Source organism: Lissotriton helveticus, chromosome 3_1 (assembly GCF_964261635.1).
Source record: "Lissotriton helveticus chromosome 3_1, aLisHel1.1, whole genome shotgun sequence".
In the NCBI taxonomy this organism is placed as follows: Eukaryota; Metazoa; Chordata; class Amphibia; order Caudata; family Salamandridae; genus Lissotriton; species Lissotriton helveticus.
Window position 1 is genome coordinate 1,873,177,849 of NC_136061.1, and position 19,725 is coordinate 1,873,197,573.

Consider the following 19,725-nt stretch of genomic DNA (forward strand, 5'->3'; position numbering starts at 1 on the left):
AAGTGGCTTGAGTATTGTGGGGTGTGGTGATTGTGAGGATCGGGGTGGGCATGGGTTGTGGTTTAATCAAGCAAATAGTAATGTCCCTGACTTATCGGCTTTACTATGGGTCCTACGTATATAAGCCATGTAGCCAACTACGTACTAGCGTTCTAACAGTTCAGCATATTGTAGTTTTGCCACATGTGCACTACTATCTGCCGCATCGCCCTCTAGGGGTCTCAGGCTTTCGTCCACTCAAGTAAGATCTCTAAGGAACGTTTTACTACGGGCCCCCACCACTGTTCCTATGTACGTCCCCCGTAGTACTACTTTGAACTCCTCCCGCTCTGTTAAAAAGGATGAAGCGGAGTTGGTCTTCTCTGTAAAGTAATTGTCTAATTGTTGTGCCCAATGTGTCCCGAAAGACCGCATCCTCTAATAGCTGAGGTTGAAGACACCATGTGGGAATGGGAGCTGATACACTGCCCCATGTAAGAAGTTTTTCCAAGCGATTATGATTTGAAGAGAGTTAGTCTTAAGTATACCGCATGAGTCGGCTGAAGCAAGGCTGTGCCTAGGATCCTGTTGAGCCGTATGTGTAGTAGATGACTAGGGGAGTAATATGAATATTTGTGCATGCCTACGTTGCCATGATGCCAAACATCAGTGAGGGCCCATCCCTCCACTCATTGATGCAGGGCCTTAGCTCGTAGTACCGAGCCAGCAGTAGGAAGAGGGGTGTGTGATCTATCTAGATCTATACCAGTACTGCATTATAGTCCCCTCCCAGGAACCAGGGTAATTCACACAGTCCGCTAGAACTGTGGATAAGTGAGCTAAGAAGGCATCTTGCTGCAGGTTACGAGCCTATTTGCTGCCTATTACTACAGGTGTACCATCAAGTGTACCACAGAGAAGAACATATCTCCCTTCTGTGTAAATCCTGGTTTCCTCAGCCGTGAAGTGAATGCCTGCTCTAATCCATGTGGAGTAGGGTGTGAAAGAGTTGGCCTCTCCATTTTGTACGGATTTTGAGGGCCTCACTGGCTATTAGATGAGTCTCTTGTAAGCACACCACGTGTACCTTGCGACAATGCAATCGGGGCTGAATCCTGCACCGTTTTTGTATAGATCCCATGCCCCTGACATTTCAAGTGGTCATGTTATAGTTGTGCAGAACAGACATCGTTGGCAAAAGGGGAAAAGCATGTATATTGTTATCGGAGCTGGAGATTGACAACAGTGAGAATATAATTGAGAAGTGACGATATATTACCCCCACAATCATGAACCAAAACATAAACCATTACCAATACAAGGTCCTGCGATGGAAACACGTTTGACCAGAACTGCAAAAGAAATCAGAACATATAACAGTATGTGCAGTCGCCCTTGGGGTACATGGCGTGCAGCTTGTAACAATAGAGTCAGGGTGGTGGAATGGCTGGGGGCTCACATCTTCCTGGTCCCAGCGATCTAGTATCATGTGATAGGATGAGGCATCATGTTAGAGGTTATAGATTTGTAGGCCATCAACTAAGCAGCGACCAACAATTGCTTCTTGGGGTGATAAAGTCAGAGATATGATGGGATTGACAAACAGACAACCACACTGTGCATCTAAGAGGGGCACTGAAAGGAACAGTACTTATGGAGACCTTAGCTCGGCAAGTCGTGAGTCATCCGTGTGGGGATCGTGAGGAAAAGGGCTGAACTGCCCCTTGAGTTTGTGTCGGAAGCACTTTCCTGAAAAGAGCTGGGACGAATGATAGGTCGGCTGCTCGGAGGGAAGCTGCTGAAAGTATGCCATCCTTTTGGCCTGCAAGGGCATGTTGAGGGGATGGAACCGTGCACTACCCCTATTCCGGGGTGGTCTTCTCCTCCGACCTCGAGGTAGGCGTTGTGGTGCCGACATTGTTGGTTATGTAGTATTGGATCTACGGGTGTCGGGAAACTGTCATTCTATCCATCCCATGCCTCCTCTGAGACCTTAAAAAGTAGGATTTACGTTCTAGCCGGGATCGGGAGGGTGTAGGTAAGGCCAGAGATACGAAACTGATTTTTGGATGCTTGAAAAGAGGAACGTAGTGTAGTATACGGGCCACAAATGGTTGTGTTGGTACACCCGGATTAGGCCTCTTCGTTGGGGCTTGGTGTGCCCTTTCCACTGTGAACAGTTTGGATAGGCCATCTGGTGCAACTCTGGTGTGGAGCCAATCTTCATTGTATTGTGTGGTGTTTGGTCCTTCTGTTCCCTCAGGCCTACCAATAATTCTTACATTTTTACAGTTCCCCCACCATTTCACGTTTTTCAGCACGTTCCTGTAGAATCTCAACCTGACGCTCAAGGAGAGCTTGGTCTGTTCTTTTTGCCATGGCGTCAGCGATGATATTGCAACTTCCGTCATTTTGACCCTAACGTTCAGCTTTTTATGATCATCTTTAAGGAGAGTAGGGTCTGTGGTGAGAACTCCAAGTATATATTCAATGGCTAGTCTTGAAAGCCGGATTTCTTGTAATATGATATTCAGCTTATCCGCATGAGAGTTTGTTAAAGTTGGCGGGATGCAATCCTCGGGTGTCACCATGGACTAACTTTCAGATGGAGGAGAGGGATCTTTGGGGTGCACTGTTGGTTCAGTTGTTTTGGCTTTGGTGTGACCCATTCTGTGCAGCAGGCAAGGGGGGCACGTTGCATGGGTGACAGGGCAAAAGATAGGTTTGGCTCAGCATGCGCCTGTGAGGGCACCGCCACTATTGTGGTGCAGCACGGAGGTCCTGACTGGAACGCGCACCCTAACAATAATCTCTTATCAGATATTCCTCTCAATTAGCGCAGTTTAGCAAAGGGGCGGGGTAGTTTCAGGAGTTAGTGTCTCAGGTGGACGCCACGAGGTGGACGGTGGGACCAGCCAGGTACATCGACATTAGGGCCTCTTGTCTCCACCTCGGGGGCCTTTTAAGTGATTGCACGTGCAAACTGTAGAGAAAGGGCAATAGGGAGCAGTAATACGGAGATTCCTTTATAGCACGCCCCAGGCATTCGATGGAGCAGTTAGATGAGATCATGTCTTAAGGGCTGTTATCGTATTCAAAAGTAGGGAAGACGTTCCAGCTATTTTGGGTGGGCCAAATGTGTGGAGGCGCAGTAAGGGATGTCAGTACTATGAAGTATTGGGGGCTGAGTAAAAGCACTGGGCCACAGCACCGTTGGCCTGAGTGCCCTTTTTATTGTTTATTCAAGTGTGGATCACCACCTTTGAACAAGCTGCAGTGTGGTTAGGGCCCTCCCGCTCTGTCGCACTGAAAGGTGAGTGTCCTGGTAGTCCTGCCAATTTGAGAAAGTGCTACATGTACTGGCCCACGAAGAAACTCTGAAAAGGGCGATCGCCTCTACCAGGCTAGAGACCGTCAATATGTCAATGAGGCCCTGTTCACTTTTGCGCCCTGCTGTATTACGTTTGCAGCCTGGTTCCAGCCTGCAGAAGGCGTCTGATCCCAGCTCAGGTCCCATATTGGCATTGTTTGCGATTCTGATGGCCAAGCAAGAACTGCCTCCAATCAATATCACTGACCATACTCGTTTCTGGTCTACCCCTGCAGCCAGTGAAGTGTAGTACTGTATAGGTCCCTCCTGACTCGAGGTAAGCCACACCGCCGTCACTGTCCCAAAATGGCCCTGGGGCCCTCCAGTAGAAGCGAGCCCAGTGTGTCCACTAAGTGATGCAATGCTGGGGCAGGGGAGACACCTCGGAGGCCCTGCGACAGCCCTACAAGAATGGCGGCTGTGAGTGATTCTTAGATTTGAGGAGTTACAAAAGACCCCTCGACTGGCCCCAGGTGAGGTCTTTAGGTATCTACAAATTAGACATGCTTTGCAGGTGGCCTTCCCCAGTTGTGAGGACATACCGGAATAGTCGCCCCTTGAAGATCGCCTGCTAGACGGGCCACTGCAGTCCAAGGCGATCTCCCTGACCTATAAAAAAACGTAGTAATAATATGCCTGATTCCTTTGGACAACTTAAGGAGCGCTGGGAGGAGGACCTTGGGCCGATTGATGAGGAGGATTGGAGACCGGTGCTGATGTCACATAGGGAGGCTGCTATCACACTCAGATTTAGGCTCATCCAGCTAAGTATCCTACACCGCTCCTATCTGATAGGAATAACACTAGCAAAAATCGGGTCTCTGCGAGATGACCTGTGTTTGAAGGGTTGCGGACAGCAGGCTACATTTTATCATATGGTGTGGGACTGACCGTTAGTGCGGAGGTCATGGGACAGGGTCACGACACATTAGCAATCTGCACTAGGGAAGACGCTCAGCCTGACTCCCCGCCTGAGCTTGCTTAATATATGGGAGGATACAGACCTTACTGAGACGGAGCAGCAGTTGGCGACGCTGGGCTTCCCGCTAATCAAGAGGGAGATTGCGAAAGGATGGTGCGGGGTGACACAGCCGGCAGTGGCGGTGTGGCTGAAAGAGTTCGATAGATGTATGTTGGCTGAGAAAGAAGTGTTCATAGCTAGGGGGTGCCCGAAGAAGTGGGACAGGAAATGGTCCGGATGGAATTATTATAGGGGGGAGATATGTGTATCACCTCTGGTGGAACTGGAAATGAGGAGACGTAGAGACTGGGAAGCAAATGTTTACTACATCTGTTATTTCATCCTTTGTCCTTAGTGCGGTGCTGTATGTAACTTGCAGGTATCCCATGTAAGTATTGCTTATTTTGTCTTTCATGCATTTTTCAATAAAAATATTTTAGAATAGCAGCTGTGTGCCTCTCCAGGCCACAATGTCTATTTGTAGCAGTGCGGGAAAGCCCAAAGGCCCAAACACATGCTGGACCCCCCACCTTCACCGCTTCTCACCTGCCAGGTGATTGAGTATATATGCAGGAGTTGTCATCAGTCCGCTATCGATGCTCTAGTTGGCGCCCATAGATTCGTCGGGGGTGTATCACAGCCCAAGTAACCCTCTGGAGTCAGGCCGCCCAGTCGGAAACTGCCAACTGGATTCTGGCTTATCATGCCTCACCCGGCCTGGGCTGCCCGCATCCCCATCTTAAACCCACCAGGGCCACAAATGCATTTTTCTCTGGGGCTGGTACCTCAGGGGATGGGCCGGCTTGTGGCAGTCACTGGATAGCTCTGCCGTCCCTGTCTTTGCGAGGCAACCGCAAATCACAGACTGTGTAGCAACCCCAGCAGGTTGAAGTCAGGCCAGTCCGAGCCACACAGCCATCCGTAGTCGCTGAACGAGTAATGGGACCAGTCGGGGTTCGACTGGGATGGCGACTGGTGAGGCCTGCGCAGCAAGATGCTTCTGCAAAGAAGTTGATGTGATAGGATGTCAGGCCAAATGCAAAAACAACAATTGATGGACAGAATGTAGAACAATGTCATACATTCACACCAGTACAGAGATCTGGGCCTAAATCCACCGTTTTTTTGCACTCCACACCACCCCAGGTCAGACATGGCTACATGCAAATCAGCCTTGACCCTGTGCCTCATGGGAACAGTCCAGCCCGAACTGCCAAGCCATGTCTTTCCTGGACCGGAATCAAGCATCCAAGGACCGGTTTCTGGCTATCAGCCTTCATCAGCCTGGATAGCTTGACTCCAGTGGTGTGGAGAGCATGGGACTCACGTCTGAGCATACCCATCCCACTCGGGGTGACAAATGCAAAAACAACAATTGATGGACAGAATGCAGAACAATGTCATACATTCACCCCAGTACAGAGATCTGGGCCTAAATCCATCGTTTTATTGCGCTCCACACCACCCCAGGTCAGACATGGCTATATGCAAATCAGCCTTGACCCTGTGCCTCATGGGAACAGTCCAGCCCGAACTGCCAAGCCATGTCTTTCCTGGACCGGAATCAAGCATCCAAGGACCGGTTTCTGGCTATCAGCCTTTATCAGCCTGGCTTATTTGCATATAGCCATGTCTGAACTGGGGTGGCAGAGTGGGCTAAAGAACAGTGATGGATTAAACCCAGATCTTTTGACTGGGTGTGAGTGTTTGATTGATTCAGATGCTCTGTCCATCACCACCCCCTTTTGTACCGGTTTTGGCCGCCATAAGTGTGGCAGGGTATGCTCAGACGTGAGTCCCTTGCTCACTTTGCCACTGGATTCAAGCAAGCCGGGCTGAAGACGGCTGGAATGCCAGAAACCGGTCCTCGGAAGCTTGTTTCCGGTCCAGGGAAGACATGGCTTGGCAGTTCGGGCTGGACTGTTCCCATGAGGCACAGGGTCAGACTGATTTGCATATAGCCATGTCTGAACTGGGGTGGCAGAGTGGGCTAAAGAACGGTGATGGATTAAACCCAGATCTTTTGACTGGGTGTGAGTGTTTGATTGATTCAGATGCTCTGTCCATCACCACCCCCTTTTGTACCGAGGATGTCAGGCCAGGCACAAGAGCTCAGCCATTATACTGCTGCCATCTTCGGTGGTTAGCCACGCCCCTCATCAATTTACTTCCTCCATATTTTGTAATCTGTGTATAAATGCTATTTTAGAAGAATAGAATTTGAATTGTGCTTCAAAGGTTAGGTTTTAAAAAAGTTTAAACTCATAAGAAGGAACAAAACAAGTACAGTATCAAACATTGTGCGAGTTTACTAATATTAAACATTGTACAACTTGAACCCTACAGTTATGTACAAAACAATTTATACCCCCACTAGAAGTACAACTTATATTTCCATAAGCACTGAAAGGCGATTCTCTTTGCTGTGTATAGGAAATCGTGCTTGTGCAATCAAACACTTGCTCCTCTGTCTGCATTTCACAGTATGTGTATAAAAGTCTAGTGCTTTGAGTCTTTTTTATTAATTTCTCTAAAAGAAATGTCAATGTTTTGAAGCAGACTGATTAATCAGAAGTATGGAGGTGTACTGGAGAATATATGGAAACATAGAATTTGTTTACAGATGTATTCAACAGGGTCCTAACTGAAAAATGTGTCTCTAAAATATAAACTTACGTTAGTTGTTGCATCTTTGAAATTCACAAGTCTTGGATGTGTAGCAGTAGTGGGGCAAGTGGAGGCTGTCAAAGGAAAAGCTTGTTAACACTACTGCTAGTCTGGAAAGCAAACTTAAACGAGCATTTGCAATGCCAATAGGGCTGGCTTATGAACAAAAATGCCTTTTGTGACATTGATAGGTTTAGACACCGAGTCATCGTGCATGAACTTGTCACTCATCTTTGTACTTGTACATCCATTCAGCCATCCACTGGTTACATTCTTTCATTCATCCTCTGATATAACTGAATGAAAACACACACAAATTCAACAACATATGCAAGTAAAATTTAAATCACAAAAGTAGAAAAAACATGCTGCCATGTAGACATGTCAGGCATGTGCTTGTAATGATAAAACTAAACATAGCAGTGGGTGTCTGTCTTGCAGAGGTATTGTAATTAGTCTGTCATTGTTTTAAAGTTGAGATATGGCTGCCACATTTAGAACCAACGTGTTGGCCATTTTGTAAAGGTAAATGGCCAAGAGCATTCAGTATTGGTCTCCTGGTTTAGAGGTAGTGGATAAATGGGACGCGTTGCATGACAGATGGTTGATGAGTTGCATGTTCCCTCAGCCACTAGTACCAATATTTTTAGCTGCCAACAGACTCCCAAGTGGAGGGCCCATCTTTGGTTTTGTTGACCTGCTTAAAATTGTTGCGTTTTATTCGTTAATGGTAAATTGGAATTATATACCCAAAAAGTGCATGTTCCTCGCACGGTGGTGACACGCTGATGTGTTCTCCCTCCCCTTAAGTAAAAAAAACTCGAAAATCCGTTCGCTATACAAAAGTTATTAATATTGGCTTTGTCAGTGATTTTTCTGATTTGTGTTATAGATTATATGTGAACAATTTAACAAATTAAAATCTGGAGTTCTTGTTACTGGAATCGATTAGATAGGAAGACCGCATGCGAGTCAATTCGAAATGATTTTGAATATTTTCCATTAGGAACAGATAAACAGGATGTACACATTTAAAAAAAAATGAAGGCTTCATATCATGTGCTGCCATAGACGGAATACGGTGAGGGGAGGGAATATTTTTCCATTTTTTCAGAAATGTCCCTGAATATTCTGTTGGGTGAAACAAGTGTCCCCATTTCTCGTTGATTTCTGCTGGGGTTGGGCATTAATGGATATGGAACGAGGGCGTCTCTTGGAGCCAGCTGGGAATTTGTTGAACTTGGGGCTTGTTCACACAGTGTATGTAATTCTTTCAGCTGCTGGAACAGCTGAGCAGAGCTCATGTTACCCTCTTCACTCTCTTGTGTGCAATCACAGACTGTGACCTCAGACATTCTGGGTTTTTTTTTAAACAAGGCTCTGGCATTTACTATGGGTCAACATCTGTTCGTCCAGGCCTATTATAATCTTCAGTATTGTTTGAGTTATTTAATGTTGACTTTTCATACTTCGACTCATGGCTTTGTGAAAACATGGCCAAAGGTTTGCCAACCTTTAGGAGGCCCTACAGTTTAACTGTAAACATTTCAAAGGTTTCACAACCCCCGGATATAAAGTTAGTACATCTATTATCTAATATTGTTATTTTGTACACTTAGAGTTACACTATACTTATCCAGTCATTCTATCCCTACATGGTGAACTAATATTGTTATTTTGTGCACCCACTGTTACCCTATATGTAAAGTGTTATCCTATGCCTATATAGCCATCCAATACTGTTACTTTGTGCTTATACTGTTATCCTAAGGCGTAGCTGCAACCACCTATTCTACCTCGCGCATATAGAACTATCCCTACTTTTCTGATGACTATTTCTCTGCACTGGCATTGATACCCTACTCAGGCGATGGATGTATATATGATGTCCCCACAGGTATTGATATTATATACATATATTTATATATATATACACACCCCTGAATACAAAGGGCTCCTCTGCAAACTGGCCGATAAACCCCAACACAACTCCAGGCTACTGTGATCACGAACACAGGCTACAGAAGGCTGCCTGATGACCACTGTCCACACCTCTTAATGCTCCTCCTAAAACCTGACTCACCCCAGAAATATTTTTCGAGTTTTATTTCAAGGTCGAGTGCCAACTGCTGGGCCAATGTCCCGTTGCAGCACCATCATGAAAAGATACGGCCGTAACTCCTAACTCATTACATTTCTGACACACCACTCAAAACAGGCAGCTAAAAGCTTTGAACACAGATTCCTTAAAGAACACCCTGAGACAATAATAACGGGCATTTTCTGCAGTCTAACACACGGAGGCCACAAAATGGACTTCATCGTCTACACTAAGGAACCTGCCAATTCAGAGAGCACTTCCTACAGCAGCTTCACGTAATTAATACTGCCAACGTCCCTTATGTAACCAAACGCTCTATATCCCCATCCTAGAACTTTAGGGGAGAACTATCCGTCTTTGATCACCACTTCCCTGCCCTCTGAGCCTCCATGTCATCCACTCCTATAACCATCCCCACACCCTCTCCCAAAGAACTCACCCCTACACCACCACCTCTACTAGCTGAACCTTCTACTCTCAGTCCCCTACAAATAGCCTCTTCTTCCACCCCTCCTACAGCCTCCGTCATTACCATCCACCCTGAAGCTTCGGTTTCGCCTCCAGAATTACTGTCCCCCTCCTCCATGGAACTCCTCTACTGCCCAGTTTGATTTATCCATCTCACACGCACCTTCTAATTCCTCTGACCACATCAGACAGGATACTATCTTAGCCCCCACCCCAGACCCTGACTAACTCCATTGCACTTCATGGCACTCACCCACTACCCAGCTCAATTTATCTATCGCACAAGAATTCTCTCAGTCCTCCAACCACAGCAGGCTGGATACTACCTTAGCCTTCACCTCAGACAAACTCTAACATACGCCACTCCCCACCTCTGACCTAACCATCTCTCAGCTAATCCCTGTAATAACCCACCTAGAACTCAAATTAAACACTATTCTGGATGAAATCTCATAACTACGCAGGGACGCAAAGATTAGCCACATCCTGCCCCAACCTTGCGCAGCCATGATGAGCATCAATCCTGCCACAGCTGTATACTTTGAAACCCCACACCCCCATAACTCACTGCTAGGCAATCTATTCCCGACACTAGTCTCCACCTCAAACCTAGATGCACTGCAACTGGAATGTCGCAGCAGGAAGCTGAAATGCTGAATAATACTTATGACCATTCCCCTAACCAACTTTGCCACAGCAAGATTCTGACCATTCTGGGCACGGGTAGGGCCTTGAGCACCGCTTGCCCACCCAGGCGGCCTGCCCAACTAACTACTATCCAACTTAACCAGCCTAGCCAGAGGCCAACACCTACGCTTTGCTGCATGCTACTAAACTGCCAATCAACAGTCAAACCTGCCACTCACATAGCTGGAATTATACGACAAAATAAAATTAACATCTGCCTTCTAACCGAAACCTAGCTGAATGACCACTCATCCCCTTACATTAATCTCCTCACCCCACCGGGCTTCACAATCATGTGCCACGACTGCAAGGATCACATTGATGGGGGAATTAACCATCATTCACAAAAAAAAACTTTGTTTAACCCCCTCCCTTCCCCTTTATATCACCAAGCCCCCTACCTTTTAATAGTTAGGAGCTTAGCTCTCCTCCAGCGGCCCCAATCTCATCAAGTTTCATGTCATCGCCCTGCTGGTAAAAAAACAATTCCTTGAAGACTTAACTGACCGAATAACTCAAAATTACCTAAAAGGCAGCACAGATATTTATACTAGGATACCTAAACATGCACCTGAACAAGGCTGATGATCCCATAGTACAAGCCCTATCTACACTCGAACAAGCGAATGATCTCACGCAATACTGCAAAAAAAAAAACCACGACAAAGGCTATACCCTCGACACAATCATCTCAAAGCATAACACTTTATCCCTCCACTCTATCTTTCCCGTTAACTGGACTGCTCACCATCAAATTCTTTTTGATCTCATTGACATCCAACCAAAGGCTCATCCCCAAACTACCCGTCCCAAGCACTGGGATAGGAACACACACCAAATCTCCGAAGCAGAGTTAAAAGGTTTAGTCCGCTTCTAAATTCCACCCCCATCAGACCTCACCTCTGCCGATTACCTCACTGCGCACTACAACACGAAAATGGCAGCACTTCTGGACACTATCCTCCCCCTGAAACTCAAGAAATAGCCCTTCCAGATCCTGGTTTAATAAAGACTTCAGCAAAGAAAGGCGACAGTTCTGAATGCCTGAAAGGGTAAACATCCTTCACAACGCGGTTAAAACACCTCGGTGCCATTACGACGCGTCTTTTACAACACAAGTCGTTACCACGACTTGCGCTGGAGGGCGCCCTAGACTAAGGAAAAGTAGATTTAATATTCCAACACCTTCCCTCTGTACGTAGGCTGGAGTTGGAATAGTAAATCTTACTATTCCTAAGTCCAGCACCCTACAGCGCAAGTCGTGGTAACGACTTGCGTTGTAAAAGATGCATTGTGATGTACCGCGATCATTTTAATCACGTTGTAACATCATACATCCCCTGAAAGAAACTGGAGACAACCGTCCTTGCTAACCAGTCTCTCAACCCTACGAGCAGAACTCCCCAAAAACTCATCTTCAGAGAAGAATCATCCGTCTTCTGAGCACAAATCGATCAATCCAGGAACAGACCTAAAAACCTTTTCAACATAACCCATCCGCAAACCTCCTCTGTCCTTCAACACTCAATTAATGATTCTACTAAGCGATGTGAAGAATTTGCAATATTCTTCTCTGAGAAAATATCTAACATTGAACTCTTGTGTACCAACCACGCCGCCCACCCTACACCAAGGTTACCGCCCACCCCAAAAACAAGGGTCCACCCAAGTTCCTTCCTCCAACTAATGGTTGTCTCCCAAATCTTCCCCCCTCTTGCCGATACAGAACACCAGCCTCAAGCCACTGAAACTCAAAAATTATGCAACCTGGACTGAATTCGACCACATCTTCTAAGAAGTCCACAAATTGCTAGCCTGTATGAAGCTGACATTGCACATCTCTGACACCCTCCCTGCTGACCTTGTTAAAAATCTCAATCACATTATTTCTCCCTTATGCACCAAAATCATGAGCCCCTCCCTATTGAACTTGTCCATGCCAGCATCCCCTAAACTCTGACAAAACACCCCCTCTTCAAAAAACCAGACCCCGAACTAAATGACCTTAACAATTACAGACCTATAACTAACCTCCCTCTCCTAGCCAAAACCATTGACAAATGTGTGCTTGCACAAGTCAACAATCACATTGAAAAATACAACCAACACAACACCTTCCCATCTGGCTTCAGAAGAGGCTGTAGTACAGAGACTGAAATACTGAATGTCACAGATGGCCTTCACAGATGTCTAGATGATGGCCATGCCTGTCTCCTAGCCCTCCTTGACCTTTCGGCTGCATTTAATACAGTCAATAGTGACATCCCCCTAAACACCCTCTCACAGGGTGCAGGCATCAATGGAACTGTTCTACAGTGGTTTGCCTGTTTCCTGAACCAATGATCACAGCTAATCAAACTAAATAACTCCATCTAAAGCAACACCAGTTTCACAAGGAGTCCCAAAAGGTTCAGTCCTATCTCCCGCCCTATTCAACCTCTATATGGAACCCCTTGCTATGGTCCTGGAGCAAGCCAGAATTGCCTATCCTCTCTATGCAGACGACACCTCACTCTGCATTACAATCTCATCAGTTAAAGACATCAAGCACCGAAACACCACTCTCTCCATGGTTCAATCCTGGCTAACCTTAAGTACAACCCCAGCAAAACAAAACTCCTCCTCATCCTACCAAAAGAAAAGTCCTTTCCCTTAGATTCCTGGCTCGACAACCTCACTGCAGTAAATTGCAAACTATCGATCTCCAGCTCTGTCAAATTGCTGGGGATTACACTTAACACAAACATGAAAAAGCTTATCAGTGCTTCAGCCAAAAACACCATCTACACACAGAAACACCTTGAAGTCAAACCCTTCATCCCCATTGAAGACCTAAAGACAGTGGTGCTCTCCAAGCTGGATTGCGGTAATGCAACGATTACATGCACCCCAAAAACACACTGAGCCCCTTTGAAAACTACACTCCATGCAACCGTCAGATGGACTGCCGGAGTTCAGTCGCTTTGACCACATTACCCCCACTCTCATGAAACTCAACTGGCTACCGATCAAGGCAAGATGTATGCTCAAAACTGCCTGCATAGCACCCAAAGCTCTCTACATGGAAAAACCACTTTACCTTGCAAACAAACTAGTAAAAGCTGGCCAAAGTAACCTCTTTGTAGCTCTAAAGGTCTACTCTTGATCCCGTCCAAACTGAAGAAAGAGAAGTCTTTTACTTGCTCCTCCAGGAATGCTCCCAGAATCTGGAACATGCTGCCTCAAGATTTGCGTGACATGCAACCATTCCACCACTTCAAGAAGAAACTTAAACTCCTCCCTCGATAAGTACCTTAACCCTCCCCCTATGCCTTCTGACTGGCCCGATGCTCTGACCCCACACACTCAAAATTAATCTGAATATCACTATCCACTACTTTGGGGGAAAAAACTGCACCTCTACCTCCACAATGTCACAACACCCTCCTGAAACTACCTCAGATCTAGTTCGTCACCATATCCTACTATACCTTGTGCATATACTGTGACTATGTATTGATATATACTTCATGGATTTGTATTTACTCCATATGTAACTCGTGTAATTTGTGAGATTCTATTTACTCCACATGTAACTTGTGTAACTTCCATTCTGCCAATTTCTGTAAAGCTCTGATGCCTTCACGTCAAGTTTACGCTATAAAAAACTCAATAATAAATAAAATATTAATCAATGTTTGTGTATTATTACACACTTGCTTTTATTTAAGTTTATTAGAACGGCTAACAAGAGCCAGCATGTGAAACAGGCAGCTTCAAGTTTGTTAGGACACCATACCCCCCTCCCCCCACCCTACCCTCAAGCATCCCAAGTGGATAGCACATCTGGTGGATACATTGAGGTTCCTCAAACACCCAAAATTCAAGAACATTATACTGACCAGTCTACAATACTAAACTTTGTAATCCTAGTGCTGTTAAATTATTCCACATCGCTTCTCATGTTGCCAAAAATTGATGGCAATCTAGCCTAATAATACTGTTTCAGGTCATTGAAATGCTTACATTTTGCATAAAAAGATATAGTGCTGGCTTGGCCCTCAAACCCTACAAATATGCTGAACAGTCAGCTTCTGCAAAGCATGCATTTCTCTTGATGGCGAGTCCCTCCAGGAAACAGGTGCATCGGTTACTCTCTTCCTTATCATTAATAATTTTTTTTGCCCCCTTCAATCGCTTTCATATGCCTTCTCCCACTTTGTGATGTCCATGAACTGTCAGTCTTAGATTAGGTGAGATTGTAGGATGACATGGGAGTGTAGGAAAATGCCCCTTTTTTAAGTGCTTCCCCCAACCCAATTTTTGCTAGATTGCGTTGCTGTTTTTTTCGCACTCTGCACACTGGGACACTGCTGTCCAGTGCACAGTGTATATGCTCTGACCCCTAAAACATGTTGTATTTGGCTATAATCCTAATCGCCATACTTTCTAATATATGGTACAAAGTGTACCCAGGGCTGCTGCAAGCTAAATGTCACGAGTGGATTGCCACACGTATTGTACCACCACTAAAGTGACAATGCAAAATATGATTGCAGGCCTGCCACCAGTGACCTGGCTGTGCAGCTTTGAACTGCAAATTCTACATGTCAAAATAACCCCTTTTACCATGCCTAAACACTCTTTCTAAATATTAATAAGCCACCCCTAAGTTAGCTTTAGTGTACAATAAGGCAAGGTGCATGATATTTAAAAGTAGAACATGTAAAAGTTACAGTGACAAGGCCCCAAAAGCCATTTTCACTGCAGCAGTATTAGCTGTTACATAGGAAAGCATTAGGACCTAATATTAAAGTTAAACATGTTGTCCACTTAGACACCAGCTGCAAAGTTCGTTCTTGGACTTTTAAAAATATTTATTACAAGCCTGATCCACTGGATAAGTAAAATTTGTAATAAATATTTTCTTTAAGCTCACCTTTAACTTGTTCACCGACACAACATCGATGTAATAAATATCAATGTAAAAAATATTGAGTAAAAAATATAGACAACAAAAATATTGGCTCCTATACTAAACAGGTAAGTACAAAAATACTGACTAAAAAATATAATGTAAAAAAATATATAAAATATCGACTTTTATATCAATATAAAATAGGATATATTAAATATCTTAAATATTAAATTTAATTTTAACAAAATACAATACATTTATTAAACATTAAGAAAAATAAATAATAAATGTATCAAAAGAAAACATATTATAACATTGATAACATATAACAAATACCTACAAATATTAAATAAAATATTTACAATCAAAAACAATAATACATAAATGTATGTATTTCCTACCCTATAACACCACACCAATAGCAACACACTTCAACATTTTATATTAAATTTACTTCCATAATTAACATAATTAATAATTAATTGAAAAACGATTTTAAAATGTATTGTCCACAACACACACCTAAATTAAACTATAAAATAAAAAAACACAATTAAAACTTATTTTAAATTAAAAACTATTGCTATTAACAACTAATTATAAAGCAATTAAAATGTATTTAATACCCACCCATTACCCATTTTAAAGTAAAAACACACACAAAAATAATTACCCAAAATAAATATCAAATAAATAATTAACATTAATTAACTATATATTAACTAATTAAACACAAATTACTTCCCATCCATTATGCCTATAAACACCACAACACACACCTAAAATTAAACAATTGCCATAATACATGTTTAATATCAATTAACAAATAATTAATAACAAATAAACTACTTAACACCCCCAAAACACACATCTAAAATTAATTAACAATTACCATAATTAACAATTAATTAATAATAATTAACAACCAACTATTAATTCCTCAATTAAAAATAAATTACTTCCCACCCTTTACACCTTTAAACTCTAAAACACACACCTAAAATTGATTACACAATTACCATAATGAATTATAAATTAAATCATTAAATAATAATAAATTACTTTACACATTTAACACTATAACATCTCAATTAAACAAATATTAATTAATAAAAAATAATCAATTAATGTAATATAATTAAATTACTTCACACCCTAGTCCCATATAAGACCACAACCCTCTACGGATTAAAAATGCAACATTCAAATAAAACAAACTAATAACTACTAAAAATGTAACAAACATATATAAAAAAATACAAACAATCCTTATACAGAAAAAATACATCCTATACATTTAAAACGTATCCTAAAATACATAACAGTAATTAAAAAATCTATATTTTTAACAACTATATTTTTGCAAATGAAAGTAAACACTTTGGTATAACACCGATATTACTTGCCTTAAGTCGATATTCTTGACCACGATATTCGTGCTGTTGATATTTCTGAACCACAATATTTCTGACTCTGTATTTGTGCAACTCTATATTTTAAACTCTATATTCTGTCTGTACATCCCTTTAACCTGCCTAAAACCTCGAGAAGCCAGTTTACCTACGCTTCCATGAAACCGCAAGGTGACCGCGCGCTCTATAAATGTTTTAAACTCAAACTCAACTCATTGTTTGTTTCCAGGCCAATAGAAACTGCTGCAAAAGTGTGTAGGATTACCCCGGGACCTTTTTTCCTATTGGTTAGGGGATGGCCAGGAGTCACCCAACCCACAGGTTAGTGCAAGGCATACATGTTTCACACTCTTAAGAACACTGCTGTGCCAGTTGGAGACAGAATAAGGACTGCACCTGCTGTTGAGACCTCTGATAGACAGTGTAATGGCTGAACCTGCTCCCTCTTGTACCCAGGACTGAGATCTGGATTCCAAGGAACAGTTGGCTGACTTTTTAAGCTACCAAAACCCAAAACCAATAAGGAGCACACTTTCCTGAAAGAGAAGAGCTAACCAGTTTCAACTGTACCTGCCCTGGACGCTGCTGGAGGCTTTTGCTGGAGTTAGTCTTGACCCCACCCTCCCCCGCCAGTTTTGTTGCTGAAGTTCTGGATTTCTGGTCTGGTGTCAGAGTATATTCCTCCTGCTTAAACATAGGACTTAGAAACTTTCTGACAAACCTATGCCTGGAGAACCGTGGTAGGACCTTGACCAACCTGACCGCTGATCCCCCAAGGGTGCATCACCAGTGAGCCTGATTTTGCAACAGCGCCCGCTTCATTCTTCTACACAATCCAAATCCACCTCAGAAGGCCCCACGCCAACCAGCGTCCGATTACCTCAAACTATCCACCCCAACTAATAAACCACTTTCTCACAGCGCTCCAGGTGTTGGGAAAATTCTGAAAACTCCACCGGTGGAGCAGAGTTTACTGCCCTAGTTTTGATTTACCGGTAAAGCCAAATCAGCCTTTCACCTTTCAGAGGTATAGAATTTGAGAACCGTTACATTGGGTAATAGCAGCTGTTGCTTACACAGTTTACAAATGGCTGGAGCTGGTGTATGAAACAATATGTAAAGTTACTAAAAATAACGAAGATGACTGGAAAAATGAATGACCCAAAATTACAATCAACCGAGCCCTTAGGTGCAGCCTATAATGTTAAATGCAAGGGGAATCTATTGTGATTCAAATACCTACTATGTGGTGGTGGTGGTGGTGGTGGTTTGCCACCCTTAAATCTTTAAAAAGAATGATTCACCTTGTCCCGAAGGTCACTTAAAAGACCATTTTTCACGCCTTAGTGACATCTAAATTAGACTATGCAAATATTCTTTACCTGGGTTTGCCTGCTTACTTTCTGTGTCGTCTGCAGATCGTACAAAATGCGGTAGCCATATTGATTCTGAAAAATTCTGTCTCACAATTACACCCAATCCTTGACACCATCACTGGTTGCCTGTGGTGAAGCGAGACCAATTTAAGGCACTCACCTTTGCCTTTAGAGCCCTACAGCTTAAAGAGCCAGTATAAATAATTGTTTTTATATAAGTCTAGCCTACTCCCAATCCAGTTACTTGAGATCAAGCAGCCAATGGCTAATTCAAATTCCTTGGGGGCACAACGCAAGGGGTGGGTGAAGGACGAGTTTTCCTTGGGGAGGAGAAAAGACACATCCAGGTTAAAATATAAGGTCAGACGCGGAAAGTAAAAGCCTGAACAAAAAATAACAGTATAAGCCAATCCCAAAAACTGTTATTAACCATAGTATAAAAGTAACCACAGTAAAAAAATGTTTTAATCCATGTTAAACACATAAAACATACATATAAAATACAAATAAGCTGAATACTTGCTCAGCCGATTCGGAACCCACATTTCTGACCGATTCGTAAACCCTTCCAACCGACCAATTACGATAGTTGGTAAGCGTTCGGACATTCCAAGCCGGTTCCGAACGGCATTCAGAGAAAACGAGTCCGTCAGAGCAGACTCATACAGGTCTACAGACCACATTGGTGATCGAGCAATTACGATGTCAGATTCGGGCTACCTTTCCGATTTGCTTGTTCCGACACAGATCGGCTGTCGGAATCTGACTTTGTAGCTACAGACCCCCTTCACCCGGGGTCCTCCAGATAGGGCTTGTGGGGGTACCCATGGGTCCCCCCCTGTACAACCATGCACAGCTTGGCAGGCACCACAGTGAGCCCTCCACAGGGTGCACGATCCCCCCCCCCAACCTAAAATGACTAAATATAACTATTTAAAAGAAATAATTAAACCAGAATATAAAATTTAACAATATACATTTTTAGATTAAATTACATAAATTTTTACCTCCTAATGAGAAAAATACACAAATTCCAAAATATCCTATATTTAAAACAAAAACAATTAAAATTAATGACTCATTTAAATTGCATTTTACAGAAATTCATACATAATACTCACCAACAAAGATTAAGGAAGAAATTAAACAGTGTCATGGTTTAAGATCTCGTTTAAGATCAGTCCGGCATACAGAAGACCAAGACATGGACTCTTCGGGGTTGATAATGATTGAAGTATAACCCCTTGTACCCTCGAGCTATTTCTGGTCTGGCACTGGTTAAACACATGGTGTACAAGATAAATATTAATGAAAACATGCTGGAAAATATATACTGTGTGCTCAATGTCATCTCTGTTGCATTTACCACCATGTTAGCTTAAGGGACGAAGAAGAGGCAAAGGAATGTGTCGGTAATTCAGGGAAGGTTGAAAATAATTTCAACTTTGATGCCTTCTGTTTTCGTAATGCACATTTTCATCTTTTTCAGCAGATAAAGTTTGTGGGAGAAGCTGGAAGAAATTGTTGAGGGTCTTCTCGATACTGAATTTCAGATGGAGCACTTTCAAGTCAGGTAACAAACTTCCGTGCCATACCTTTACATATTGATCTGTATTCCTTTTTATATGAAGAGTCGGTAGCTTCTTAAAGGGCCATGTTCCCTACTTATTCTCATCCAAAAACCTCTCCTCCTATTGGCCGAGGCCAATGTCGGTTATTCTTGTTGTATTTCATTTACTGCGTAATGGCTAGCAAATGTAATTTTTTTTATATTGTTTACTGTTTAGGGTTTGTTTTTTCTTTTTGA

General features: G+C 43.2%; 1 protein-coding gene across 4 annotated transcripts in view; it reads left to right on the plus strand.

Moving 5' to 3' along the window:
- Positions 1–19,725, plus strand: part of C3_1H11orf24 (chromosome 3_1 C11orf24 homolog) — a 257,203-nt gene that overhangs the window by 126,790 nt on the left and 110,688 nt on the right. For 2 of the 4 annotated variants that reach the window (XM_078682856.1, XM_078682854.1), the window contains exon 3: positions 19,411–19,491. The gene's annotated coding sequence lies outside the window, so the exon portion shown is untranslated. Of the gene's footprint in view, positions 1–19,407; positions 19,492–19,725 lie in introns of all 4 variants that reach the window. The other 2 variants (XM_078682853.1, XM_078682855.1) reach the window with 1 other exon arrangement.